General features: G+C 45.1%; 1 long non-coding RNA gene across 1 annotated transcript in view; it reads left to right on the forward strand.

The window, feature by feature from the left end:
- The window catches only part of LOC137361455 (uncharacterized), a 33,951-nt gene extending 16,800 nt beyond the window's left edge, over window positions 1-17,151 (forward strand). Inside the window, exons 2-3 of the long non-coding RNA XR_010972207.1 lie at window positions 8,345-8,417; window positions 16,964-17,151. This is a non-coding gene — a long non-coding RNA (uncharacterized lncRNA). The remainder of the gene's footprint in view (window positions 1-8,344; window positions 8,418-16,963) is intronic.
- The last annotated feature ends 10,331 nt before the right edge of the window (window positions 17,152-27,482 follow it).

Below are 27,482 nucleotides of genomic sequence, written 5' to 3' on the forward strand. Positions count from 1 at the left end.
ATCATTAATAGCAGTGGAAGCCTTTCCCATGCGCTTGTTGATCTCTGCATCTAGAGACAGGTTACTGGTGATAGTTGAGCCTAGGTAGGTGAACTCTTGAACCACTTCCAGAGCGTGGTCGCCGATATTGATGGATGGAGCATTTCTGACGTCCTGTCCCATGATGTTCGTTTTCTTGAGGCTGATGGTTAGGCCAAATTCGTTGCAGGCAGCCGCAAACCTGTTGATGAGACTCTGCAGACACTCTTCAGTATGAGATGTTAAAGCAGCATCGTCAGCAAAGAGGAGTTCCCTGATGAGGACTTTCCGTACTTTGGTCTTCGCTCTTTGACGGGCAAGGTTGAACAACCTGCCCCCTGATCTTGTGTGGAGGAAAATTCCTTCTTCTGAAGACTTGAATGCGTGTGAGAGCAGCAGGGAGAAGAAAGTCCCAAACAGTGTAGGTGCGAGAACACAGCCCTGTTTCACGCCACTCAGGATAGGAAAGGGGTCTGATGAGGTGCCGCTATGCTGAATTGTGCCTTTCATATTGTCATGGAATGAGGTGATGATACTTAGTAGCTTTGGTGGACATCCGATCTTTTCTAGTAGTCTGAAGAGACCACGTCTGCTGACGAGGTCAAAGGCTTTGGTGAGATCAATGAAAGCAATGTAGAGGGGCATCTGTTGTTCACGGCATTTCTCCTGTAGCTGGCGAAGGGAGAACAGCATGTCAATGGTGGATCTCTCTGCACGAAAGCCACACTGTGCCTCAGGATAGACACGCTCAGCCAGCTTCTGGAGTCTGTTTAAAACGACTTGAGCGAAGACTTTCCCCACTATGCTGAGCAGGGAGATTCCACGGTAGTTGTTGCAGTCACCGCGGTCACCTTTGTTTTTATAGAGGGTGATGATATTGGCGTCGCGCATGTTCTGTGGTACTGCTCCCTTGTCCCAGCACAGGCAAAGCAGTTCATGTAGTGCTGAGAGTATAGCAGGCTTGGCACTCTTGATTATTTCAGGGGTAATGCCGTCCTTCCCAGGGGCTTTTCCGCTGGCTAGAGAATCAATGGCATCACTGAGTTCCGATTTTGTTGGCTGTATGTCCAGCTCATCCATGACTGGTAGAGGCTGGGCTGCATTGAGGGCAGTCTCAGTGACAACATTCTCCCTGGAGTACAGTTCTAGGTAGTGCTCAACCCAGTGGTCCATTTGTTTGCATTGGTCAGTGATTATGTCCCCTGATTTAGATTTGAGGGGGGCGATCTTCTTGATGGTTGGCCCAAAAGCTCTCTTAATGCCATCATACATTCCTCTGATGTTTCCGGTGTCTGAGGCCAGCTGAATATGACTGCATAGGTGTTGCCAGTAGTCATTTGCGCAGCGCCTGGCTGTTCTTTGTGCAGTGCTTCTGGCTGCTTTAAGTGCTACGGATGTTAACTCACTGGGGGCTTTCTTGTAGTTCAACAGTGCAATGCGCTTAGAACATAGAACAGTACAGCACAGTACAGGCCCTTCGGCCCACGATGTTGTTAGCGGCTATGACAGGTTCCAGCTCTTCAAAATTAGATTGAAACCAGTCTGCATTCCTCTTTGCACGTTTTCCATAAGTGGTCATTGCTGAGTCATAGATGGCGTCTCTGATGTGGGCCCACTTGGTCTCAGCATCCCCTGTGGGAGTATTTTGAAGGGCTTTTACAAGTGAATTTAGAAATTTTTGTAACAGCTGTGGGTGAGAAATTCTGCTCGTGTTGATGCGCGGGTGCCCCTTCTGCTTGGAGTGATGCAGCTTCTTTGGTTTGAGTCTAACCTTGCTGCACATCAGGGAGTGGTTGGTGTCGCAGTCCGCACTGTGGAAGCTGCGTGTGATTTGAACACTGTGGGGAAAATGGCGCACTGACACGGAACACAAAAGTCCGAGTGTATCAAGCCTGTGTCCTCAGTACCTTGCTCTATGGCAGCGAGGCCTGGACAACGTATGTCAGCCAAGAGCGACGTCTCAATTCATTCCATCTTCGCTGCCTCCGGAGAATACTTGGCATCAGGTGGCAGGACCGTATCTCCAACACAGAAGTCCTCGAGGCGGCCAATATCCCCAGCTTGTACACACTACTGAGTCAGCGGCGCTTGAGATGGCTTGGCCATGTGAGCCGTATGGAAGATGGCAGGGTCCCCAAAGACGCATTGTACAGCGAGCTCGCCATTGGTATCAGACCCACCAGCCGTCCATGTCTCCGCTTTAAAGACATCTGCAAACGCAACATGAAATCCTGTGACATTGATCACAAGTCGTGGGAGTCAGTTGCCAGCAATCGCCAGAGCTGGTGGGCAGCCATAAAGGCGGGGCTAAAGTGTGGCGAGTCGAAGAGACTTAGCAGTTGGCAGGAAAAAAGACAGAAGCGCAAGGGGAGAGCCAACTGTGTAACAGCCCTGACAAACAAATTTTTCTGCAGCACCTGTGGAAGAGTCTGTCACTCTAGAATTAGCCTTTATAGCCACTCCAGGCGCTGCTCCACACACCACTGACTACCTCCAGGCGCTTACCCATTGTCTCTCGAGACAAGGAGGCCAAAGAAGATATCATTAATATATATTGTGAAAGCTGGGGTCCTAGCACTGATCCCTGCGGTACCCCACTAGTCACTGCCTGCCACTCTGAAAAAGACCCGTCTATTCCTACTCTTTGTTTCCTGTCTGCCAACCAGTTCTCTATCCATGTCAGTACCTGACCCCCAATCCCATGTGCTTTAATTTTGCACGCTAATCTCTTATGTGGGACCTTATCGAAAGCCTTCTGAAAGTCCAAATAAACCACATCCACTGGTTCTCCCTTATCTATTCTACTCGTTACATCCTCAAAAAATTCCAGGAGATTTGTCAAGCATGATTTCCCTTTCATAAATCCATGTTGGCTTTGTCCGATCCTGTCATTGTTTTCCAAGTGCTCTGCGATTACATCATTCATAATGGACTCTAGCATTTTCCCCACTACTGATGTCAGGCTAACTGGTCTATAATTCCCTGTTTTCTCCCTACCTCCTTTTTTAAACAGTGGGGTGACATTAGCTACCCTCCAATCCGTTGGAACTGTTCCAGAGTCTATAGAATTTTGAATAATGGCCAGCAATACATCTACTATTTCTAGGGCCACTTCCTTAAATTCTCTGGGATGCAGATTATCAGACCCTGGGGATTTATCGGCCTTCAACCCTATCAATTTTCCCTAACATCATTTCCCTACTAATACTGATTTCATACAGTTCCTCCTTCTCACTGGACCCTATGTTCCCCAACATTTCTGGGAGGTAATTTGTGTCCTCCTTTGTGAAGACAGAACCAAAGTATGTATTTAATTGGTCTGCCATTTCTTTGTTCCCCATTATAAATTCCCCCATTTCTGACTGTAAGGGACCCACATTTGTCTTCACTAATCTTTTTCTCTTCACATATTTATAGAAGCTTTTACAGTCAGTTTTTATGTTCTCTGCAAGCTTACTCTCATACTCTATTTTCCCCTTCTTAATCAATCCCTTTGTCCTCCTTTGCTGAATTCTAAACTACTCCCAATCCTCAGGTTTGCTGCTTGTTCTGGCCATTTTATATTTCTCCTCCTTGGATCTAATACTATCTCTAATTTCTTTTGTAAGCCACGGTTGAGCCACCCTTCCTGTTTTATTTTTGCGCCAGACAGGAATGAACAATTGTTGTAATTCATCCATACGGTCTTTAAATGCTAGCCACCGCCTATCCACTGTCAACCCTTTAAGTAACGTTCCCCAATCTATCATAGCCAACTTGCGCCTCATACCTTCATAGTTTCCTTTATTTAGATTCAGGACCCTAGTCTCGGAATCAACTCTCATTCTCCATCTTAATGAAGAATTCTATCATGTTATGGTCGCTCTTCCCTAAGGGACCCCGCACAACAAGATTGTTAACTAATCCTTTCTCATTACACAATACCCAGTCTAGGATGCCCTGTTCTCTAGTTGGTTCCTCAACGTATTGGTCCAAAAAACCATCACGTACAGACTCCAGGAATTCCTCCTCTGCAGTATTATTGCTAATTTGGTTTGCCCAATCTGCATGTAAATTAAAGTTGCCTATAATTAGAGTTGCACCCTTATTGCATGCGTCTCTAATTTCCTGTTTAATGCCATCCTCTACATCACCACTGCTGTTTGGGGGTCTATATACAACCCCCACCAATGTTTTCTGCCCCTTGGTGTTTCTTAGCTCCACCCATACAGATTGCACATCAGGATTCTCTGAGCTAACATCCTTCCTCACTATTGTATTGATTTCCTCTTTTACTAACAATGCTACTCCACCCCCTTTCCCTTTTGCCTGTCCTTCCGAAATATTGAATACCCCTGGATGTTCAGTTCCCATCCTTGGTCACCTTGCAGCCATGTCTCCGTAATCGCAACTATATCGTATCCATTTACATCTATTTGCGCGGTTAATTCTCTTACCTTATTGCGAATACGCTACACATTGAGACACAATGTGTTTAGGCTTGTCTTTTTAACATTCTCTTTCATTTTCGCATTATTTCGCACTATGGCCCTATTTGTTTCTTGCCCTTGATTTCTATGCCTTCCACTTTTGCCTTTTTGTTTCCTGTCTTTCGTTTCTATCCTTGTTTCCTCCTCCTCAGTCTCCCCGCTCAGGTTCCCATCCCCCTGCCATTCTAGTTTAAATCCTCCCAAACAGCACTAGCAAATGCCCCTGCGAGGACATCGGTTCCAGTCCTGCCTGGGTATAACCGTCCCGCTTGTATGGGTCCCACCTTCCCCAGAACCAGTCCCAATGTCCCAGGAATCTAAATTCCTCCCTCCTGCACCATTTCTCCAGCCACGCATTCATCTGGTCTATTCTCCTCTTCCTATACTCACTAACACGTGGCACAGGAAGTAATCCTGAGATTACTACCTTTGAGGTCCATCTTTTTAATTTAGCTCCTAACTCCTTAAATTCATCTTGCAGGACCTCATCCCTTTTTCTACCTATGTGGTTGGTACCGACATATACCGCGACCACTGGCTGGTCACCCTCCCCCTTTAGAAGGTCCTGCAGCAGCTCCGAGGCATCCTTGACCCTAGCCCCAGGGAGGCAATATACCATCCTGGAGACTCGTTTGCGGCCACAGAAATGCCTGTCTGTTCCCCTTATAATTGAATCTTCTATCACTATGGCTTTATCAGTCTTTTTCTCTCCCTGCTGTGCAGCAGAGCCATCCGTGGTGCCACTAACTTGGCTGTTGCTGCTTTCCCCTGGGAGGTCATCCCCGCGTCCGCCCCCCCCCCAACCGTATCCAATGCGGTATATCTGTTTGTGAGGGGGCTGGCCACAGGGGACTCCTGCACTACCTGCCTGCGCTTACTACTCTGTCTGGTGGTCACCAATCTCTTTTCTGCCTGTGCAGCCATTACCTGCGGTGTGACCACCTCACTAAACGTGCTATCCACAACTTCCTCAGCATCACGGATGCTCCACAGTGAATCCACCTGCAGCTCCAGCTCCATAATGCAGGCAGCCAGTAGCTGCAGATGGATACACTTCCTGCAAACATGATCGTCAGGGACACTGGAAGCATCCCTGATTTTCCACATAGCGCAGGAGGAGCATATCACAGGGCTGAGCTCTCCTGCCATGACTTACCTTTCGATTACATAGTTACTCCCTTAATTAAAAAATACTAATTTCGTTAGGGGCCTTGTTCTACTCCAAACAATACCCACCGCAATCTAAAGTCCTTAATAAATCATACTAATTAAAAAAACACACTTTAGCAGTACTCACCTTATCACTTATAAGGTAGGTTTAAAAAAAGAACTTTCCCCTGATCTTTAAGCTATTTCCAGGCACTAACAGCAGTTACTCACCAACCAATCACCTTGCAGCTTTCCTGTGATGTCAGTTGGAGGGTCAGTACTGAGAGAGGGCTGCACTGCCAGAGTTACTGTCTATTGGATGAGACATATTCAAATTGGAGTCAAAATCAAGATACTACGGATTTTGGAAATCTGAAAATGAAGGTTCATCAAATTGAAATGTTAACTCTGTTTCTCTCTTCACAGATACTGTCAGACCTGCTGAGTATTTCTGGCATTTTCTATTTTTATTGCACAATAATCAAGTTGTTTTTGAGAAGATTGAAGAATTGGAAGTGTCCATGTTGAGAAAGGCATTGAACACAATTTGAAGAAGAGACTTAGTTAATTCTGAATATTGTCTGGAAGATTAAAATGCAGAGTATCGAGTTTATGGAAGGTTGGAGGTTGGAGGTGGGAGCTACAATGGAAGTTGGAGGAGTTTCTGTGAAGAGAAGAAAATTATATAAATGTCCTGTCTGAAGTGGAGAGCCAAGTGGGATTTAATTTACACATCATAGAAGGAAAGAAAGGAGAGTTTATAGTTTCCTGACAGGAAGAGAAAGTAGTTCATAAAGTGATTTTTCTCCAGATAAATGATGCTTATAAAAATGCCAGATGGTTGATCACAGGGAATTTCAATTACTCAGATATAGACTGAGATAACTACAGAAAACTAACAAAGCATGCAGTTGGAGTGGTGATGGATATTACTTAATTAAAAAAAAAAAATATTCTGTCATTTCTGCACATTGGATTTCACTGCAGTGTACAACTGTGATGTTTGATGCACAGTCTGAGTTTGAAGGGCATTGCCCTCCATGCTTTTTAAATTTGAAAACTTTGTTTTGTTTACACAATTGTGGGGGATTCCCATTGTTACTGTACAGTAACCAATTGCACAGCATCCTGAAATGAACATATATCAGCCAACATGCATCGTCACTGGGTCAAAATCCTGGAAATCCCTCCCTAACAGCACTGTGGGTGTACCTACCCCACATGGACTGCAGCGGTTGAAGAAGGCAGCTCACCACCACCTTCTCAAGGACAATTAGAGATGGGCAATAAATGCTGGCAGTGCCAGTGACACCAGCATCGTGAGAATGAATTTTTTTAAAAAGGTGAAAGCTCACAATGTCTGTGTTCAGGCAGTCGGCAGCCTGAAATGGGACTTGAAGAAAATGACTCAACATAAAACGACAAGGAGTGATTCTAATCAATGAGAGAGCAGGTTGCCAACTCTCCAGATCAGAGGCAGTCAGTTTCGCTACCTTTTAGCGTCCTTTCCTCCACTTTTTCATGCAGTTGAATTATTTTTAATGACCGTAGTGAGTAATTGTTTTTATTTCCTGTGCAAGGAAGTAATCCATCCTGACACCCATGGCATCAGTGCCACAGCAAAGCATGTGTTTGTTCATGAGAAGAGAACCTTGAGAAGCAGAAGCACAAAGGATGGGTGAAACGGCAGCTTGAACGAAAATCTTGGAGCTGGTGTGTTAGGTGAAGCTCATCAATCCCTGATCCCAGCAGAAAGCTGAACTCATAGGAAGTGCTTACCTGAGAATAGGGACTCCCTTTGAGCACTGCTCCCCTCTGGGAGCATGGAATCAGTGAGCTGCAGAAAGGAAAAGCAGAAGGTGTTTTGAAATACAAGGACCAGTTAAGAAGGAAGATTGTATGTAATGACCAAGACAGAAGAAACATATCTAAAGAAAAGAAAGAATGAAATTCTTGCATTTATTTTACGCCTTTCAAAACCTCAAAGTGCTTTACAACCAATGAAGTACTTTTGAAGTGTAACCCCATTGTAGGAAAAGCAGCAACCAATTTGTGCACAGCAAGCTCCCACAAACAGCAATATGTTAATGACCAGACAATCTGTTTTTTGTGATGTTGTTTGAAATGGGGATAACTCCCCTGCTGTTCATCGAAATAGAGCTTTGGGATCTTTCACATCCACCTGAGAGGGCAGACAGGGGCCTCAGTTTAACATCTCCTCTGAAAGACAGCACCTCTGACAGTGTAGTACTCCCTCATTAGTGTATTTAAGTGTTAGCCTAGACTTTGTGCTCAAGTCTCTGGAGTGGAACTTGAACCCACAACCTTCTAACTCTGAGGAGAGAGTGCTACCCACTGAGCTACAATTAACAAGTGATCTTTAATATATACAAGGCACAAGATGTGGTTGTGAAGGCAGCAGTTCTTTGATTCATGAACCATTGGCTGGTTTGTGCTGTCTTCACCAATGGTCAATGCCATTCCACCTGATTCTGCCCCCAACCCATCTCCAACTTCACCCCATTGTCTTTTTGCAAAAACAAAATACTGCGGATACTGGAAATCTGAAATAACAACAGAAAGTGTTGGAAATACTCAGAGGTCTGTCAGCATCTGTGGAGAGAGAAACAGAGTTTAACGTTCTAGGTTGATGGGTTCTGATTTCAGGTCATTGACCTGAAACATTAACTCTGTTTCTGTCTCCACAGATGCTGTCAGACGCATTGGCTCTTTGCTAGAGGGCAATCCTACAAATATTCCTGACGCTATTGTTATGACCAGGTGAGGAAGGTGTCTCGGGTTCCCTCTCAGTCTTCACTTGGTCTTAATGTAACAGGGTTTAATTTTAAACACACTGTGTTTTTAGCTCCCCCTTGGTGAATCCTTGTTCACCGCTTTCCAATTATAAAGCAAAGAAACCAGCACAAACAGGCTTTCTTAAGTTTAAAGAAGAAAAGTTGAAATTTATTAAACTTGAACTCAAACTCTAATTCGGTTGACACCTACGGATACACGACACGCCCACGCTAGCATTCAAAAGTGATACACACACATGCAACTGGAGATGCAAAAAGAGAAGAAAAATAAAGTGGAAAAGTTTGAGGCAATATTTGAAGAGTTTTTGTTACGGGTCTTTGAGCTCACTGTAGAATCCTTGATTGTAGGTAGTTCTTGCTTTTCGTTGGGGCCCAGTATTCTTCTTAAACCTTGTTTGCTGTAGGAGACTTTTCTCTCTTGGGCTTCTTGTGTCTTCAGTGGATTCAGACACTTGTGAGAACGAGATGGGAGCAGACAGGAGAGATCTTCTCAGTCCAGGAGCAAACAGACACTCCGAGTTCAAACGCTCTGTGGCTAGTTCAAAAGACCCTGGAAAAGCCAGTTAGTCATGTGACTAGCTGGTCTTAGCAGTTTCTGGAATGCTCCTCTTACACACAATACCTGGTGATCAATGTCCATTATGGGTTGAATGTGTCAGGGAATGGACTTTTGGCATAGAGTTATACAGCACAGAAACAGGTCCTTCGGCCCATCCTTCCAATCACTGTCTGTTAATATCCCTCACCTCCCCCCACTTACTGCCAATGCAGTTGAAAGCAGCTGCCGCAGCACAAGCTGGGATCAAACTGGATTCCTTTCCCGATCTGTTAGCAACAGCTACTCACTGGAAAAGCTCACTCAGCCTTCTGGAACTCATTTGAATGTTCAAAGAGGAGGGGCCAGAAATTCAGTGTAAAATAAACCACTTGGGGGAGAAACTAGTCTCAGAGAGTGGCTCAAAAAGGGTGATATCGCACTTGCAGCACGTTTTACGCAGCATCATATATATCTGAACAGGCTCCAGAAGCTGGCCGAGCGCGTCTACCCTGAGGCACAGTGTGGCTTTCGTGCAGAGAGATCGACTATTGACATGCTGTTCTCCCTTCGTCAGATACAGGAGAAATGCCGTGAACAACAGATGCCCCTCTACATTGCTTTCATTGATCTCACCAAAGCCTTTGACCTCGTCAGCAGACGTGGTCTCTTCAGACTACTAGAAAAGATCGGATGTCCACCAAAGCTACTAAGTATCATCACCTCATTCCATGACAATATGAAAGGCACAATTCAACATGGTGGCTCCTCATCAGAGCCCTTTCCTATCCTGAGTGGTGTGAAACAGGGCTGTGTTCTCGCACCCACACTTTTTGGGATTTTCTTCTCCCTGCTGCTTTCACATGCGTTCAAATCCTCTGAAGAAGGAATTTTCCTCCACACAAGATCAGGGGGCAGGTTGTTCAACCTTGCCCGTCTAAGAGCGAAGTCCAAAGTACGGAAAGTCCTCATCAGAGAACTCCTCTTTGCTGACGATGCTGCTTTAACATCTCACACTGAAGAATGCCTGCAGAGTCTCATCGACAGGTTTGCGTCTGCCTGCAATGAATTTGGCCTAACCATCAGCCTCAAGAAAACGAACATCATGGGGCAGGATGTCAGAAATGCTCCATCCATCAATATTGGCGACCACGCTCTGGAAGTGGTTCAAGAGTTCACCTACCTAGGCTCAACTATCACCAGTAACCTGTCTCTAGATGCAGAAATCAACAAGCGCATGGGTAAGGCTTCCACTGCTATGTTCAGACTGGCCAAGAGAGTGTGGGAAAATGGCGCACTGACACGGAACACAAAAGTCCGAGTGTATCAGGCCTGTGTCCTCAGTACCTTGCTCTACGGCAGCGAGGCCTGGACAACGTATGCCAGCCAAGAGCGACGTCTCAATTCATTCCATCTTCGCTGCCTTCGGAGAATACTTGGCATCAGGTGGCAGGACTATATCTCCAACACAGAAGTCCTTGAAGCGGCCAACATCCCCAGCTTATACACACTACTGAGTCAGCGGCGCTTGAGATGGCTTGGCCATGTGAGCCGCATGGAAGATGGCAGGATCCCCAAAGACACATTGTACAGCGAGCTCGCCACTGGTATCAGACCCACCGGCCGTCCATGTCTCCGTTATAAAGACGTCTGCAAACGCGACATGAAATCGTGTGACATTGATCACAAGTCGTGGGAGTCAGTTGCCAGCATTCGCCAGAGCTGGCGGGCAGCCATAAAGACAGGGCTAAATTGTGGCGAGTTGAAGAGACTTAGTAGTTGGCAGGAAAAAAGACAGAGGCGCAAGGGGAGAGCCAACTGTGCAACAGCCCCGACAAACAAATTTCTCTGCAGCACCTGTGGAAGAGCCTGTCACTCCAGAATTGGCCTTTATAGCCACTCCAGGCGCTGCTTCGCAAACCACTGACCACCTCCAGGCGCGTATCCATTGTCTCTCGAGATAAGGAGGCCCAAAAGAATATATGGAGCACCATTGCGGTCAATTAAGTTAAATACTTGACGCTGTGTAACGGACGGCCGATCTGAGCCACTATCTGAAAGCAGTTTCTCCCCCAAGTGGTTTATCTTACACTGTCAGAAAAGTTAAGAAGCAGCTGATTAGGAAAATCCTGCTGCTCAATCTGTAGTAAGTGAACACTTGTAATGCCTTAGTTATTAATCAAGCAGCCCAAACTGATGGGATAAAAGTCTTTTCTCACTGACAGATTTATGGATTCTGGGCAAATAACTTTAGGAAAGTTTGATCAGGTTTAATCAAATACACCTCCCCACGCCCCTTAAATCTCAGTCAGAGGCCCTGGGGAGAGCTAGCAAGGAGGATGGAGAGCTTCACTCTGGTCCATTAGAGGGAGCACTCTGACATGTTTGAGGTACTTTACAATGAAGTACATTGGGGCAGGGAAGAGGGAGTTTTGCTCTGTATCTTCTGTGAGCTGAGGGTGCTTGTTACTGTTTCCTACATTACAACAGCGACTACACTTCAAAAAGTATTTCATTGGCTGTAAAGTGTTTTGGTGTATCCTGAGGCTGTGATATGTACTATAGGATTTATCTTTATGTGTTTGAAAATTCCATTGTTCATGTGGATATTCAATAATTTCATCCCCATGTTAGGATTGTAGATCAGAATGAATGTTGGCAGGCAGCTTTAACTGGCATTGGATTAATATCTGCTTGCAAACCAAATGGCAGCTTCACACAATGGGCAGCACTTTCACGTCCGAGTCAGAAGATTGTGGATTGACTTCAAACCATATTCCTCAGTCTAAGCTCAGAATCGAGGCTGAAATTCCACTGCCAGAAATGCTATGATTCAGGTGAAAGGTATGGCCAGGCAGAAGTCTGCATGTTCAGGTCGATATTAAAGATCTTGTGGCACTATTTGATGAAGAGCAGGGAGCTTTCCCTGGCGCTTGGCCATAACCAACCTTGCTAAAAATAGATTAACTAGTCAATGCTGTTAGTGTGCATCTTGCTGCTGTGTTTCACAGAATCACAGAATAATACAGTGCAGAAGAGGCCATTCGGCCCATCGAGTCTGCACCGATGCATTAAAGACACCTGACCTGTCCACCTAATCCCATTTGCCAGCACTTGGCCCATAGCCTTGAATGTTATGACGTGCCAAGTGCTCATCCAGGTACTTTTTAAAGGATGTGAGGCAACCCGCCTCTACCACCCTCCCAGGCAGGGCATTCCAGACCATCACCACCCTCTGGGTAAAAAAGTTCTTGCTCAAATCCCCCTTAAACCTCCTGCCCCTCACCTTAAACTTGTGTCCCCTCGTAACTGACCCTTCAACTAAGGGGAACCCTGTATCCCATGTGCATTTGCTTTCTTGATAAGTCTCCCATGTGGGACCTTGTCAAAGACTTTGCTGAAATCCATGTAAACTACATAAGGGCGGCGCAGTGGTTAGCACCGCAGCTTCACAGCTCCAGCGACCCGGGTTCGATTCCGGGTACTGCCTGTGTGGAGTTTGCAAGTTCTCCCTGTGTCTGCGTGGGTTTCCTCCGGGTGCTCCGGTTTCCTCCCACATGCCAAAAACTTGCCGGTTGATAGGTTAATTGGCCATTAGCAATTGCCCCTAGTATAGGTAGGTGGTAGGGAAATATAGGGACAGGTGGGGATGTGGTAGGAATATGGGATTAGTATAAATGGGTGGTTGATGGTCGGCACAGGCTCGGTGGGCCGAAGGGCCTGTTTCAGTGCTGTATCACTAAACTAAACTAAACTGCACTACCCTCATCTACACACCTGGTCACATGCTCAAAAAATTGAATCAAATTTGTTAGGCATGACCTCCCTCTGACAAAGCCATGCTGACTATTCCTAATCAAATTTTGCCTCTCCAAGTGGAGATAGATTCTCTCCTTCAGAATTTTCTTCAATAGTTTCCCTACCACTGATGTGAGACTCACTGGTCTGTAGTTCCCTGGCTTATCTCTACAATCTTTCTTAAATAGTGGGACCACATTAGCTGTTTTCCAGTCCTCTGGCACCTCCCCCGTGGCCAGAGAGGAATTAAAAATTAGGGTCAGAGCCCCTGCAATCTCCACCCTCACCTCCCACAGCATCCTGGGACACAAATCGTCCGGACCTGGAGATTTGTCCACTTTTCAGCCTGCCAAAACCTCCAATACCTTGTCACTCCCTTTGACAATTTGCTCAAGAACCTCACAGTCTCTCTCTGAGTTCCATATCTACATCCTCATTCTCTTGGGTGAAGACAGATGTGAAGTATTCGTTCAACACCCTACCAATGTCCTCTGGCTCCACCCACAAATTTCCCCCTTGGTCCCTAATGGGTCCTATTCTTTCCCTGGTTATCCTCTTCCCATTGATATACTTATAGAATATCTTGGGATTTTCCCTGCTTTTACCAGTCAGAGCTTTCTCATATCCCCTCTTTGCTCTCCTAATTGCTTTCTTAAGCTCCATCCTACACTTTCTGCACTCCACTAATGCTTCCGTTGATTTGCTCTCCTTGTATTTGCTAAAAGCCTCTATTTTCCTTCTCATCGTACCCTGAATGATTCTGGTCATCCATGGTTCTCTGGTCTTGTTGCTCCTACCGATTACCCAAGAGGGAACATGTTGGGCCTGTACCCTCCCCATTTCCTTTTTGAATGCCCCCCACTGCTCTTCTGTAGATTTCCCGACAAGTAACTCTTTCCAGTCTACCTTGGCCAGATTCTGCCTTATTTTACTAAAATTCGCTCTCCCCCAATCCAAAACCTTTTTTTGCAACTTGTCTATTTCTTTCTCCATAACAAACTTAAATTGTACCATGTTGTGGTCGCTATCACCAAAATGCTCCCCCACCAACACATCAACCATCTGTCTGGCTTCATTCCCCAGAATTAGGTCCAGCACTGCACCCTCCCTTGTTGGATCCTCTACATATTGAGCTAAAAAGTTCTCCTGTATACATTTTACGAACTCCACTCCATCTAAGCCCTTAACACGATGACTATCCCAATTAATGCTGGGAAAGTTGAAATCACCCAATATAATTACCCTATTAGTATTTTTACACACCTCTGCGAATTGCGCACATATTTGCTCCTCAATTTCCCGCTGACTATCTGGGGGTCTATAATAAACACCTAGCAATGTGGCTGTCCCTGTTTTATCCCTAACCTCTACCCATAAAGCTTCATTTGATGCCCCCTCCAAGATATCATCTCTCCTTACTGCAGTAACTCCTTAACTAATATTGCAATGCCCCCTCCTCTGTCTCGCCTGAAGATTCTATATCCCGGGATATTGAGCTGCCAATCCTGCCCCTCCCTCAACCATGTCTCTGTGATGGCTACTATATCACAATTCCACGTGTCAATCCTTGCCCTTAACTCATCCGTTTTACCTGTAATACTCCTGGCATTAAAGTAGAGGCCATCCATCCTGGTCTTACTCCCTTGAAACTTACTTCCGCTGTATTCCCTCTGACTTGTTTGCTTTCCTGTATTTAGCTGTGTCCCTGTGTTTCTCTTACATAACTCCAGTAACTAGACCTCAAAGAGCAAAGTTATTCACTTTATGCCACATTGTTCTCAAGACAGACTGGTGTCAGATTTGCCAGAGTACAGGATGCAGTGACCCCACTGAAATATCCAACATCAGGTCTAATAACATAATTATGGTGAATAATGGACTTTATAAATACAGGCATCGAGCACTAAAGTAAGCAAGTTATGCTAAACCTTTATAAACAACTGGGTTAGGCCCCAACTGGAGGATTATGTCCAATTCTGGGCACCACATTTTAGGAAGGATGTCAAGGCCTTGGAGAGGGTGCAGAGGAGATTTACTAGAATGGGACCAGGGATGAGGGACTTCAGTTATGTGGAGAGACTGGAGAAGCTGGGATTGTTCTCCTGAGAGCAGAGCAGGTTAAGGGGAGACTTGTTAGAGGTGCTCAACAGTGTGAGGGTTTTTGATGAAGTAAATCAGGAGAAACTGTTTCCACTGATAGGAGGGTCAGTAACCAAAGGACACAGATTTAAGGTAATTAGCAAAAGGAGCAGAGGAGGAGATGAAGAGAATGATCTTACTCAGTGGGCTAGAACTTACAGTGGGCGGACGGGAGCTGGCCACCGACGTAAAAGTCGGCGACGAACCCACTTCCACCTAGCCTGGGGATCCGTCCCGCATTTTATGGGTCCCCAGGCTTTAAGTGTTCCAAGGCGGGACTTCCACCCGCTTGAGGAAGGAGGTCCCGCCTCATTAAGCTGCCGGCCAATCAGTGGGCCGGGAGCCAGGAGTGCAGGATTGCCCTGCTGGGGGTCATCAGTCAGACCCCAGCGAGGCAAGTGTGGTCGTTTGAGGGGAAGGGGGGTGCGTCTTGGATCCTGGGGGTGGTTGGGGAAGCAGGGGTGGCCTTCAATCGGGCACACTGTGCCCGATTGTCAGGGCCCACCCCGAGGGCGCAGAGAAGCCGACAGCTTTTCCCGGGCAGCCTTTTCCGGTTCCACGTTGCCTGCTTGCCACAGTTAAAATCCCCGTGGAGGTGGGTGAAGGCCCTTAATTGACCATTAATTGGCAACTTAAGGGCCTTGATTGGCCTGAGGCAGGCGGCCCGTTTTTCGCCCCCCGCTATCCCCTCCCCCCAGCAGCAGCCACTTAAAGAGCAGAGCATCGTTTTCAGCAATTAGACAAGGAGTAGATCATCTCTTTTCATGATGTTGGCTGAGGGACAAGTATTGGCCAGGACGCAGAGGAGAACTCCCCTGCTCTTCGAATAGCTTGAACTGTGTATCTCCTTAACCAATGAGACATGGGGAAATAAACAGTGACAAGGCTAAGGAGGAGGGCGAATTCAATGTAAAATCAGAAAGAGAAATAAAGAGCGGGAAATAAAGATCAGATTAAATGAGAGAAAAAACAGAGACAGAAATGAAACGTAAGAAAATATGTTAATTTAAAATTTTGACAATTTTTAAATTCTCCCTGAAATATTCAAAACCTAATGGAATGAGACTCCACATTTGTAATAGTTAATATTCAGTGCCAGACGTTACTTGGCTGTTATTAACACTTACCATATTGTTAACAGGGTACTTACACTACAAGATTTAACCTTTTATAATGAGACGAATGGACAATTAATGGGCAAATACAGCAAGTTCCTAAAGAAAACAAGGAGAGGCTAAGTGTGGGATATTGTTTCTGCAAAGCTAACAGTGCATGTCACAACTTCAGCAGTAACTTTTGAACATTGACCTATCTCCTCCTGGACTTAAATTGCTGTTCCATGTATTCAAAATAATGGCGAGCACCATGAGTTTCACAGTTACTTTGAGGCAAATTATGTCCTGGGACTTACCCCTTTGTGTGAAGAATTGCATCCTGCCATTTGCCCCCAAGAACATGCCTTTTACCTTGTGTGCTTTGTCCTGCAGTTGTATCAGGAATGAAGCCCTGATGAGATTTAAACACATGAGCCTGTGGTCTCTAATCCCTGAACAAGAGCTACAGGACTCATCTTGTGCCTAAAGATGGGACTCAAAGGAGGGGAGAAATTGAAAATAATTATGAAAATATTTCCAACCGAGGCTTCACAAAGCTTCTGTAAGGCTTCCCATAATATGTTTACACTGGCAATAAGCAAGATTCTTGTGTGAATACTAACAGGCAGGCATTTAAATATCTATCATGAAGCCACAGAGGAAATCCAGTTCTTTTTGATTTATTTTTCTCCATCCTTAAGGTGCCAGGACTCTGTCAATCAGACTCAATAATCAGGCATTAGGAAGTATGAGTCATAAAGAATATTATACCACTGACATAGTATGTTGTTACAACATTCAGTTGCTGTTGCACAGAGCATTTTATGAAATAGTGTGCATTTTGTCATGCTTATCAATGTCACCAGGGCAACAATGAAAAAAAAAGACTTTTTTTTTTATTAAATCCTTTCCTCACCTCCAAATTTCTCAACTTGTTTTCTACAGGTCCTCGGTGAGATGTGGAATTTGGAAATTAAAATTCAGGAGAGATGTGAAACTGGCTACCAATTGGCAATTGCACAAAGTCAAGATTTCCCCAAAGGAGTTGCGGGATTATTTCTTAAAATCCCAGTTATGCGTTCGACGCAGTATTTTCTCCAGAAAAATTCCTTAAAGTACAATGATTGGCATGAATGAGGATTTATGCAAATAATTAAAAATCTTTTCCATTGCATTATGTGTGTCACTGACACAGCCCAGTCTCACATCTTTGTTCAGCATTTCAAAAGCAACTTCAGCACAACAGTTTATAATAGCAGTCAATCCATTCTGTGATGTGCTCCCCTCAATCAAGCATTTCATTTTTTGGTTGACAATCTCCTGAAAGATAGAAGTTGGATATGATGCCAAGCCATTGACAACTCATTTTCTGTAGTCAGCACATTTCATTGCTTAATATTTATAATCCGCCCTGTCTTCTCTGCTAACGCCCTGGTATAAACATCATATTTTGTGTTTTCTTGGTGCTGGATGTCATACTTTTCCTGACAGCTACTTTTTCTTGGAAAATGAGTTGCCGTGGCTACTTTCATTAAGTAATACTTCATCCTCAAAACTTCTTCAGAGTCAATTTTTCTTGGCAAGTGGCGTTGCCAATATCTTCGAAAAGATATAAATATTTTTGTCACTGCCCTTACACTGCACTAGATTACAATATCTCACTTCAGATTGTTTTTTGTAATTAGCTTCTTACTGTGTTTACACTTTAGAGGCAGATTAGTAAGAGTGGAGTAACAGCTACTGGACACATTCTTCAAGTGCACGGGAAAGCATATATACAACAACCCACTAAAGAAAGGCTCATGTCATCACTTTCCTTCAACGTATCTGAAATAGGAAAGAAAAAGATTACTGTCATATCGTCCCTTTCACACTCTCTGGGATCCCAAACATATGTCAAAGTACTTTGAAAGTATACTCAATGTAGTCAATTATCACAGCCAACTTGTGCACCTTCAAGAATGCAGCACTCCCTTAGTCATGCATTGAAATATCAGCTGAGAATAAAGCCCCAAATCACCTTCGGGGGAATTTTATGCTCTTCTCCTGTGGCAGGTTTGGAGGCGGTTGAGCATAAAATCGGGTGGGATGGCGGCAGGGAGGGTTCCTGCCACCTTCTCACCTCCACTGAAATTTAGTCTGGGGTGGGAAGGCCCGTGAATGGCCTTCCCATCATGCCGCCAGTTGAGGCCCTTAGCTGGGTAATTAACCCCCAATCAAGGGCCTCTTCTCACCGCAGCTGCGATTAGTCTTCGGCGGGTGGCCCTGTCCCCACACGGGAAGCACACAACAGAAAACTGTGCGGGTTACTTCCCGGCTCCAGGGCTGGGCGCGGGTCTCTTGTTCATAGGCACTTATTGCTTAGTCATTGGGTAGGGGAGCCCACTGAGGGCAACATCCCTGCCTTGCTGCTAACCCCCCTTAACCCGCGACCCCCACCCCACGAGATCTATCCCGCCCCGGCCTACCTGAGGCCTGGCTCCAGCGACGATCCTCGGCCTCCAGGACGGTCACTTCCAGCAGCAGCCACCGCCTCTATGATGGTGCTGCAGCCTCTGATTGGCCGGCAGCTCTTCAAGGGCAGGACATCTGGCCCAGATCTTGTGGAAGGCCTGCTACTGCCCTCTTAAGTGCCTGATTGGCACTAAATTTGGCGGGCCTTCCAGAAAAGAGGCGACAGGGATCTCAGCATCAGTTTCTCCCAACGTCGAGACCCCTGCCGCCAGGATAAATTCCCCCCCCCCCCCCCGCCTTGTTTCTTTTGACATCTTCAGCATGCCCGATTTTAATCGTTCCTCCATTGGTGGCCATGTCTTCAGCTGCCTGGGGCCCTAAGCTCTGGAATTCCCTCCCTAAACCTCTCCACCTCACACTTGCTGTCCTCCTGTAAGATTGATAGGACAGACAGACAAACAGAAAGGTAGATAGATAGACAGACAGACAGATAGAAAGGGAGATAGATAGACAGACAGACAGAAAGGTAGATAGATAGACAGACAGACAGAAAGGTAGGTAGATAGACAGACAGATAAAAAGGTAGATAGATAGACAGAAAGGTAGATAGATAGATAGACAGACAGACAGATAGAAAGGTAGATAGATAGACAGACAGACAGAAAGGTAGGTAGATAGACAGACAGAAAGGTAGATAGATAGACAGACAGATAGAAAGGTAGATAGACAGACAGACAGACAGAAAGGTAGGTAGATAGATAGATAGACAGACAGAAAGGTAGATAGACAGACAGACAGATAGAAAGGTAGATATAGACAGACAGACAGATAGAAAGGTAGATAGGTAGACAGACAGACAGAAAGGTAGGTAGATAGATAGATAGACAGACAGAAAGGTAGATAGATAGACAGACAGACAGACAGATAGAAAGGTAGATAAACAGACAGACAAACAGAAAGGTAGATATAGATAGAAAGGTAGATAGATAGATAGACAGACAGACAGATAGAAAGGTAGATAGATAGACAGACAGAAAGGTAGATAGATAGACAGACAGACAGATAGAAAGGTAGATAAACAGACAGACAAACAGAAAGGTAGATATAGATAGAAAGGTAGATAGATAGACAGACAAACAGAAAGGTAGATAGATAGACAGATAGAAACGTAGATAGACAGACAGAAAGATAGATAGATAGACAGACAGAAAGATAGATAGATAGACATACAGACAGAAAGGCAGATAGACAGACAGACAGAAAGGTATATAGACAGACAGACAGATAAAAAGGTAGATAGATAGACAGACAGACAGAAAGGTAGATAGATAGACAGACAGAAAGGTAGATAGACAGACAGAAAGATAGATAGATAGACAGACAGAAAGATAGATAGATAGACATACAGACAGAAAGGCAGATAGACAGACAGACAGATAGAAAGGTAGATAGATAGATAGACAGACAGAAAGATAGATAGATAGACATACAGACAGAAAGGCAGATAGACAGACAGACAGATAGAAAGGTAGATAGATAGCTAGACAGACAGAAAGGTAGATAGATTGACAGACAGACAGAAAGGTAGACAGACAGAAAGGTAGATAGACAGACAGAAAGATAGATAGATAGACATACAGACAGAAAGGCAGATAGACAGACAGACAGAAAGGTAGACAGACAGAAAGGTAGATAGACAGACAGAAAGATAGATAGATAGACATACAGACAGAAAGGCAGATAGACAGACAGACAGAAAGGTAGATAGACAGACAGACAGATAGAAAGGTAGATAGATAGCTAGACAGACAGAAAGGTAGATAGATAGACAGACAGACAGAAAGGTAGACAGACAGAAAGGCAGATAGACAGACAGACAGAAAGGTAGATATTTCAATAAAATGATGTGCTAGTGTTCACTGAGTAATTCACCTTGCTTCATATGTGTGTACTGAAAGTGTGATGCTGCTATTATCAAACAGCATGTGCTCTCACCCATCAGGAGCATCACCAGGGAGGAACCACTAGTTGTCTAATAGAAGCTTGTATTATTATGTACATGGGTGCCTTTTCAAACACACTTTCTTATATAATATAATATAATATAAAACAAAAGCAAGAAATGCTGGAAATACTCAGCAGGTCTGGCAGCATCTGTGGAGAGAGAAACAGAGTAAACATTTCAGGTCAGTGACCCTTCTTCAGAACACTTTCTTATACATTGTATTCACACTGGTTATTTCTGTAACGTGATGTTGCTTAAAAATACTGAAGTATTATCAAATGGTAACTGTGTAATAACAACTTAGTACTCACACAGAATGAGCAGGATAAATCAGAGAGGCATCTGTAAGCAACTGGAAAGAATTAAACTTTATTTTAATATGAGTTTGATACTAGGCTCCTTACTCCCAACCAAAAAAATGAACTCAAGACAAGATTAAAATGGAAGAATTAGAATGTCAATAATAGCACTGGAGAAAATGTAAAATAAAAATGACAAAGATTTAGAGCAGAGAAAGTTCAGAGGAATTTGATCAAGGTGTTTAAAATCATGAAGGCTTTATATAGAGTAAATATAGAGAAACTGTTTCCAATGGCTGAAAGATTGCTAAAGAGAGGGCACAGATTTAATGTGATTGGCAAAAGAACCAGAGGTGACATGAGGAAAAACTATTTTTATGCAACGAGTGGTTAGGATTTGGAATGCTATGCCTGATAGGCTGATGGATACTGTTACGACACCTGAGGAAGGTGTCTACGTTCCCTCTCAGCCTTCACCTGGTCTTACTGTAACAGGGTTTAATTTTAAACACACTGTGTTTTTAGCTCCCCCTTGGTGAATCCTTGTTCACCGCTTTCCAATTATAAGGCAAAGAAACCAGCACAAACAGGCTTTCTTGAGTTTAAAGAAGAAAAGTTGAAATTTATTAAACTTGAACTTAAACTCTGATTCGGTTGATGCCTAGGGATACACGACATGCCCACGCTAGCATGCATACGCGATACACATATGCAAATAGAGACAGAAAAGAGCAGAAGAAAAATAACGTGGAAAAGTTTGAGGCAATATCTGAAGAGTTTTTCTTACAGTTCTTCAAGCTCACTGCAAAGTCCTTGATTGTAGGTAGATCGTGCTGTTCATTGGGGCCCAGTATTCTTCTTAAACCTTGTTTTCTGTAGGAGACTTTTCTCTCTTGGAGTTTATGTGTCTACAGTGGATTCAGAGGCTTGTGAGAAAGAGATGGGAGCAGACAGGAGAGATCTTCTCAGTCCAGGAGTGAACAGTCTTTCTCAGTTCAAACTGTCTGTGGGCAGTTCAAAAGAAAGCCCTGGAACAACCAGTTAGTCATGTGACCAGCTGGTCGAACCAGTCCTAGCCCCTGTGGATTGCATCACCCCAGCAGGCCCTGCAATGCGCTTCCCCAGCCCCTCACTATCGATTGATCAACATCCATTGTGGGTTGAATGTGTCAGGGAATGGTCCTTTGTCCTACCAATCACTGTCTGTTAATATGCAAATGCCTTTTCCAGCCACGGCTGATCTGTTTAACAAGTCATTTCTTTACTCCAGTAACAGTTAAAAATCAATGTTCATGACAAAATTAATATGCCTCATTCTTGGCAGTTGGGGGCCTGCATGACACCTCTGCACTCAGCAGAATGAAATGTGATTTGAGAAAAGCACCTTTCAATAAAAGGGTCGAGAGAAAAGACAAGATACAGACAAAAACATGCATTTCTCTCATTCATTCCCATTCATTTATAAATCCATTTTCATGACTGCCAAGTGTGTCTTTGATGGTTAGGTTTAATTAGCCCTGAGTTGGAATTATTTTGTTCAGGAAAGTCAGTAGTGGGTGGGTCTATCCTGATCACTCTTTCAGTGCTTTGCTGAGTCATGCAAAGGCTTTTGACTTTAGGGGGATGGGTGGTTTCTTTTCTCCTGACTGTGGGGGAGGATGCTAATCTCCCCTTTATCCCAGAGGACCCTCCTGCCTGAAGGTATTTGCGCAGACTCTACTGCACTCCCCTGTGGCACTTCGACTAGGTGAGGAATCATCCCCATGGTTTCTCTGCCCCCTAGAGGTTTTTCTTTGTCTCTGCAGGTTCCTGTAAATGCTGTTAGCAACTCGGGTGGGGTGCTTCTAGTGTCTGCGTTTATGTAGGAGGATGTGGGGTCTAACTTTTCACATTTTTCAGGGTTGGCTGACCAGCCAGTAGGGGTTTTCATCTGGGATTCCTCCCGACTTCCTTTAACCTGCCCTCTTGGTTGCTTTTTCCCCTTCCCTTTCTAAACTTTTGTCAGTCTTGTGTCTGCCTGTCCCCTTTTGTTTTTGGCAGGGGTCCCTTACAGTTCACCAGCCCTCTACTGGAGGGTCCTTCTAACACCAGTACAGGACTTAGGGGTGCAGGTTTCACTGTAGGTTGGGGTTTCCCCTCAACCTGGCACATGTGACAACTCCTGCAGTACTCCACCACATCTTTGTGGAGTTTTGGCCAGTCAAAGTGCTATCTTATGCGGGCTTTGGTCTTTCATACACCGGCATGTACAGCCACTGTAGTGTCGTGGGCCCTTCATAATATTTCTCCCCGGTACCTCTGCGGCACCACTAACTGGTGAACTACTGACAATCCTTGATCTCAGGTCTGTGAGGAGAACTCCATTTCCTCATTAGTACCTCATTCTTTAAATAATAGCAATCAGGGACTCCTTCTGCATCACTTTCGGACTGGGCAGCCTGTGCTAACTCTCACAATACTGGGTCAGCTCACTGAGCCTCAGCTAGGGAAGATTCATTTAATTCATTCCCTGGGTCTCCTAACTTTCCAAAGAAAGTCTCAGACAGACAGACCTGGTCATCTGCCTGCAGTGCTAATTCAGTCTCCTCTGGGGGAGCTGGTTTGATCATGGCCTGATTCACTACACATTCAGGGACACTGCAGGGGTTTGTCTCCTGACACTGCCCTGTCGCTCTGACCTCCTGCGGTCTTTCTTTCACTACTGGGGGAGGTGGATCAGGTCAACCCTGTCCATAGGCAAACTAGGTACAGGTACAGGCATACACTGCCCTCCAATACCATTCACCACCATTTTGGTGTTCAGTGCACTCTCTGGGGGAAAGGTCAGGCCTTTTCCCAGTAAAAGGGATCTAGTGGCCCCTGTGTCCCTGAGAATTACTATGGGCTTGCTGGCCCCACTGAAGGGGTATGGGGTTACATTCCCTTCAGACACAAAACCTTGATAACCCTCAGGAATCCTATTAAATTTTCCTGCACTTGCAGCCGTAAACTTCCTGGATCCCACTCTTACTGCAGTTAAAGCCACAGCTTGCTCTGCTGTACTTTCTGTCAGGTTCTGTTCTTCATAGAGTGACTGTGCCCTGATTAACCCTGCAGGTTTTCCCTTTAGTTTCCAGCTTTTAGATGACCAGTCTTATTACAATGAAAGCACACAGATCTCCAGGTCTCACTCTTGCTCACAGCACCTTCCTTTTTGGCTAGAGGAGGGCCCCCTGTGTCTCCTGCTTTTCTCTCTCTCCCAGGACTGTTTGGGCTCCTATTACCTTCCCACCTTTTGTCCTTTTCGGATTTGTGGGGGTGACTAGGAAAGGTTCTCTCCTGGAAAACCGGCTTATAAATTAAAGCAAACTCATCGGTCAGAACAGCTGCTTGCCGAGCTCTCTGAACCTGCTGCTCCTCTACATGGGTCTTAATGGAGAATGGGAGAGAGTGTTTAAATTCCTCTAACAGAATTACTTCTCTGAGATTCTCATAGCTGAACTGTACGTTAACAGCCCTCAGCCACTGGTCAAAAGCCAGCTGCTTGCTTCTTTCAAACTCCAGATAAGTTCAATTAGCTTGTTTCTTGAGGGTTCTAAACTTTTGGCGATAGGCTTTGAGTACTAATTCATATGCCCCGTGGATAGCACTTTTTGTCAGTTCATAATTTAATAAAAAACTAAATTAAATTAATAATTCATCTGGCAACAGGGAATAAACCTCATGGGCTTTTCCAGTTAGTTTGCTTTGCAGTAAAAGAGGCCAGGTCTCAGCTGGCCATTTTAGCTGCCTTGCCAGTTTCTCAAAGGACACAAAAAATTTTTCTACATCTTCCTCATTGAATTTTGGGATTAGTTGAGCTAGTTTTAACACTTCAGTACCCAGCCCTGAATTTCTCTTTCTTTTGGGCCTCCTTATCTCGAGAGACAATGGATACGTGCCTGGAGGTGGTCAGTGGTTTGTGAAGCAGCGCCTGGAGTGGCTATAAAGGCCAATTCTGGAGTGACAGGCTCTTCCACAGGTGCTGCAGAGAAATTTGTTTGTCGGGGCTGTTGCACACTTGGCTCTACCCTTGCGCCTCTGTCTTTTTTCCTGCCAACTACTAAGTCTCTTCGACTCGCCACAATTTAGCCCTGTCTTTATGGCTGCCCGCCAGCTCTGGCGAATGCTGGCAACTGACTCCCACGACTTGTGATCAATGTCACACGATTTCATGTCGCGTTTGCAGACGTCTTTATAGCGGAGACATGGACGGCCGGTGGGTCTGATACCAGTGGCGAGCTCGCTGTACAATGTGTCTTTGGGGATCCTGCCATCTTCCATGCGGCTCACATGGCCAAGCCATCTCAAGCGCCGCTGACTCAGTAGTGTGTATAAGCTGGGGGTGTTGGCCGCTTCAAGGACTTCTGTGTTGGAGATATAGTCCTGCCACCTGATGCCAAGTATTCTCCGAAGGCAGCGAAGATGGAATGAATTGAGACGTCGCTCTTGGCTGGCATACGTTGTCCAGGCCTCGCTGCCGTAGAGCAAGGTACTGAGGACACAGGCCTGATACACTCGGACTTTTGTGTTCCGTGTCAGTGCGCCATTTTCCCACACTCTCTTGGCCAGTCTGGACATAGCAGTGAAAGCCTTTCCCATGCGCTTGTTGATTTCTGCATCTAGAGACAGGTTACTGGTGATAGTTGAGCCGAGGTAGGTGAACTCTTGAACCACTTCCAGAGCGTGGTCGCCAATATTGATGGATGGAGCATTTCTGACATCCTGCCCCATGATGTTCGTTTTCTTGAGGCTGATGGTTAGGCCAAATTCATTGCAGGCAGACGCAAACCTGTCGATGAGACTCTGCAGGCACTCTTCAGTGTGAGATGTTAAAGCAGCATCGTCAGCAAAGAGGAGTTCTCTGATGAGGACTTTCCGTACTTTGGACTTCGCTCTTAGACGGGCAAGGTTGAACAACCTGCCCCCTGATCTTGTGTGGAGGAAAATTCCTTCTTTAGAGGATTTGAACGCATGTGAAAGCAGCAGGGAGAAGAAAATCCCAAAAAGTTTGGGTGCGAGAACACAGCCCTGTTTCACACCACTCAGGATAGGAAAGGGGTCTGATGAGGAGCCACCATGTTGAATTGTGCTCCTCCATATTGGCCATGCTTTCACTGGGGTTACTCTGTCATCCCCTAGTTAACTCAAGCCACTTCAGCTCTCTTTCTTCACATTCCTTCTGGATGATTCTTTCTCTCTGCCTCTCCTGCCTTTCATTTTCTTCACATTCCTTCTGGAAGGCTCTCTCTTTCTCCTTCTCCATTTCTCTTTCTCTTTCCCTGTCTTCTAATTCAAGTTTCCTTTGTTCCAATTGTAGCTTTGCGAACAATACCTTGTCTGGGTCTACTTCTAACACTGTTTCTGCTTCTTCAGATTCAAGGGAAAAATGGTTGGTCACTAGTCTTAGGAGTTCAGACTTCCTAGCCTTGCCATGTACAGTGATCCCACAATGCTCAACCATTTTCCTCAACTCCTCCATAGACAGTGCTTTTAACTTATCCCAAGTTACTTCACCCTGGATTGGGGAGTTACTGGCTTCAGTTACAGACAAGTCAGTATTCAAGCACACACAACCACGAGAAAACCTGTATTGGAATCTTGCTCTTTTTTGATTGGGAACAATTTGGCTTCCCACTTCCAATTTGTCTCTGGGTCAATTCTGGATGCTAGCACCTAAATTTCTGTTATGACCCGGTGAGGAAGGTGTCTCGGGTTCCCTCAGCCTTCACCTAGTTTTGCTGTAACATGGTTTATTTTAAACACACTCTAATTTGGTTACGGATACATGACGTGCCCATGCTAGCATGCATACGTGATACACACATGCAAATAGAGACAGAAAAGAGCAGAAGAAAAATAACGTGGAAAAGTTTGAGGCAATATCTGAAGAGTTTTTGTTACAGTTCTTCGAGCTCACTGCAGAGTCCTTGATTGTAGGTAGATCTTGCTGTTCATTGGGGCCCAGTATTCTTCCTAAACCTTGTTTTCTGTAGGAGACTTTTCTCTCTTGGGGTTTATGTGTCTACAGTGGATTCAGAGGCTTGTGAGAAAGAGATGGGAGCAGACAGGAGAGATCTTCACAGTCCAGGAGCGAACAGTCTTTCTGAGTTCAAACTGTCTGTGGGCAGTTCAAAAGAAAGTCCTGGAACAGCCAGTTAGTCATGTGACCAGCTGGTCTGACCAATCCTAGCCCCTGTGGATTGCATCACCCCAGCAGGCCCTGCAATGCGCTTCCCCAGCCCCTCACTGTCGATTGATCAACATCCATTGTGGGTTGAATGTGTCAGGGAATGGTCCTTTGTCCTTCCAATCACTGTCTGTTAGTATGCAAAAGTCTTTTCCAGCTATGGCTGATCTGTTTAACAAGTCATTTTCTCGCTCCAGCAACAGTTTAAAATCAATATTCATGACAAAATTAATATGCCTCATTCTTGGCAGTTGGGGGCCTAGCATGACAATACAGATTCAATAGTAACCTGCAAAAGGGAATTGGATAAATACTTGGAGGAGATAAAGTTTCAGGGATATGGGGAAAGAGCAGAGAAGTGGAACTAGCTGGAGCGATCTTTGAAAGAGCTGGCACAGGCATGATTGGCTGAATGGCCTCCTGTGTTGTAAAATTCTGTGATTAGTTCTTTAATCTGATGAAAGGGTTTGATGGGGTAGACGTAGAGAAGAGGTTTCC

Source organism: Heterodontus francisci, chromosome 1 (assembly GCF_036365525.1).
Source record: "Heterodontus francisci isolate sHetFra1 chromosome 1, sHetFra1.hap1, whole genome shotgun sequence".
In the NCBI taxonomy this organism is placed as follows: Eukaryota; Metazoa; Chordata; class Chondrichthyes; order Heterodontiformes; family Heterodontidae; genus Heterodontus; species Heterodontus francisci.